Below are 3223 nucleotides of genomic sequence, written 5' to 3'. Positions count from 1 at the left end.
CATGTGATTCCGCCTCAGGCCCCTGCTCCCCGGGTGATTCCAACTCAGGTCCCTGCTCCCCATGTGATTCCGCCTCAGGCCCCTGCTCTCCAGGTGATTCCGCCTCAGGCCCCTGCTCCCCGTGTGATTCCAACTCAGGTCCCTGCTCCCCATGTGATTCCGTCTCAGGCCCCTGCTCCCCGGGTGATTCCGCCTCAGGTCCCTGCTGCTCTCCAGGTGATTCCGCCTCAGGTCCCTGCTGCTCTCCAGGTGATTCCGCCTCAGGCCCCTGCTCCCCGGGTGATTCCGCCTCAGGTCCCCGCTCCTTGGGTGATTCTGCCTCAGGTTCCTGCCACTCCCTGTGTAATTCTACCTCAGGCTCCTGCTCCCCGGGTGATTCTGCCTCAGGTCCCTGCTCTCCCGGTGGAGCTCTGCGGCCTCCTTCCTCCCTCAGAGCTACCTTCCGCGCGGAGCAGCTCTGCCCAAACAGGCCCGTGACCCCGGCCTCTGTCCTGAGCTCTCCCCAGGCCGCCCTGAGCCCTGCTCAGCTCCTGTCTGCGCCCTGGCTCTGCAGGTGCCCGCCCTCTCCCGCCCTGGCGGCATCTGTGCCCCTGTCTCCCAAGATCTGGGGGTGAGGGTGTGCAGACCTGGGTGGTCACACCCCTTGGCCTCACGGGTTCCCCACGGGACGTGCTGGCCACTGACAAGGCTGTTCTCTCCACCAGGAATGGTGACAAGACCATCGTGCTCAGCAACGGTCAGCGGGAGATCCACACAGCCCAGTTCAAGAGGAGGGAGTACCCCGACGGCACCACCAAGACCGTGTACCATGACGGCCACCAGGAGACCAAGGACGCCTCTGGGAGGGTCAGGGTTAGGGATGAGGCTGGAAACATCGTCCTGGACAGGAAGTAGCTTCTGCTTCAAAACTAGCCTTACCTGTGACCTTCCAACATCACCTTGACCTTCCAACCTTACCTGTGAACTTCCAACATTACTTGTGAACTTCCAAATTATGTGTAACCTTCCAACTACATTATTTGCTAAAACAAAGAAACAACTAATGTTTGTGGCCCTAAATGATGAAAAATTGTGTAAAACTTGAGGACTACCCAAGTCATCCAGAAATTATAAAGGAAGAGACAGCCTGGTCCAGGGCTCCTCGTTAGGAAAGGTGGCTGCATCAACACTGGAGCAGCCAGAGAACAGGAAGCTCCCCGACAACGGCTCCAGGGCCCCGGCCAGACCCCTTTCTCTCTGCGCATCACAAGAACCAGCTCTACACGTGACAGGCAGCCTTCCCTGGGCCCTGGGCGCCTCCACCTCAGCCTGCAGCTGGCCCCTGGTGCTCTCCTCCTGAATTACACCAGCTTAGCCTGACCATCCCGTCCATTTTCCTCAGGGCACCAGTTCACGCCACTACAGGAGCACCCACAGGGAGCCCGACCCAGGGTCTGAGTGACCTGGCCTCATGCCCACGGCTGTGTGGGTGGTAAGCCACTTCCTGAAACTCTGCGTTTTTAAATCTCACAGTCAAGGCAATGACAGTTGCCCCTTTTATTGTTTTGTAGGCAGCCTAGAAAATAAGACACAAACTGGCATTTAACTGATTTTTATACTAAAATGGAGAGTCCCAAAATACAAGAAAGGAATAATTTCCTGAAAAATCTTATTACGAGATGTTTGTAGGTGCCCATGTCTTCATGCGACAGAAATGAAGTATCATCTGTTAGTGCCTGTGATCATTTCAGTCCTAAAGTCTATGGTGCCCACACCACGGTAGCCTCAGTGGTTGGGTGAGGCTTTTTGAAGTAACTCAAGAGCAACGTGTGGTCTTGGCTTTGACTTGAAAATCAAAGCATCCTATAGCAATCACACTGGATCGGGCCTTTTCCACCCAGGAGGCAGCCACCACGGGGTGAGGTCATTTGTCAGATGTAACAGACCAAACCAACCCACTGCTGAAAAGCCGAAAATAGAAAAAGTGAAAGGTGAACGTGTTAGCTGTTCAGCTGTATCCTACTCTTTGTGACCCCACGGACTGGCCCACCAGGCTCCTCTGTCCATGGGATTCTCCCGGCAAGAGTACTGAAGTGAGTTGCTATTCCCAGGGGATCTTCCCAACCCAGGGATTGAACCCAGGTCTCCTGCACTGCAGGCAGGTTCTTTACCTTCTGACCACCACCAGGGAAAAGCCAGAAATGGACCCACTCATTGCTTCAACTATTTTGAGTTGGCTTATCCTAGAAATTGTCATTAAAGCAAACAAAACAAAACCCCGCTCTACCAAGTTAAAGGACTTCTGGCTGTTGTGGAGATCAGGGAAGAAAGTAACATACAATTTTGTGGGTAAACTGTTCAAACACCAGATAATCTGCCGAACCAGCAGAACGCTTCCCAACAGCCACGCACGTGAGAGCGTGGGTCAGAATAAGACAGGTCACCCAGAAGGCCTGTGTGTGCTGTGTGTTCTGGTATGCTGCATAACAAGCTTATAAAAACATTTCCTTCTGATTTCCAAAATCTAGAATATACTTTTAAATCTGGACTTCCCTAGTGGCTCAGTGTCTGCCTGTCGAGGCAGGAGACTTGAGTTCCATTCCTTGGGCAGGAAGATCCCCTGGAGAAGGAAATGACTACCCACTCCAGTATTCTTGCCTGGAGAATTCCATGCACAGAGGAGTCCGGGGGAGTCATAGAGTTGCAAAGAGTCGGACATGACTGAAGCGACTTAGCATGCATGCATGCATAGATCCATATACCTGCAGCAGTCTGCAGCACGCTGAGTTGGCTGGAAGGGCATCGACAACCTCACAGCACAGGGATGATGAGCATGTGGGGAAAACAGTAGGAGCCAGCCACAGGCTCCAGAGGGGGGCTTGAAGGAGGAGCCAGGCTTCCCCGCCCAGGCCGGTCCTCTGTGGTCCTGGAAAAGGCAGCCCACTAGTCTCCAGCTCGTCCTGCCTGAACGTGTGGCCTGCACGTCGCAGGAGTGTGGTGAGCGTGGGGACAAGGGTCAGCAGCAGACCTGTCCCCTCCATGGCTAGCCTGGGAGGGGGCTGCCTCAGGAATGCACGCTTCCCCAAGGCCCAGCTTCCATGGGGAGCCCTCAGCGGTTCCACGTGTCCCTCAAGGAAAAGGTGTGTGTTCAGAGCGAGGCTCTGGGCTTCCCGAGACCCTGGACCAGCTGCTCCTCCTGGCTGCTCCCTCCTCGCTCACCGCAGCCCACCCTGAGCAGATCGGA

The sequence above is a fragment of the Bison bison genome, unplaced genomic scaffold (genome assembly GCF_000754665.1).
Source record: "Bison bison bison isolate TAMUID 2011002044 unplaced genomic scaffold, Bison_UMD1.0 scf7180017847681, whole genome shotgun sequence".
Classification (NCBI taxonomy): domain Eukaryota; kingdom Metazoa; phylum Chordata; class Mammalia; order Artiodactyla; family Bovidae; genus Bison; species Bison bison.
The sequence above is the reverse complement of the archived record's forward strand: the minus strand, read 5'-3'. Positions refer to the sequence as shown.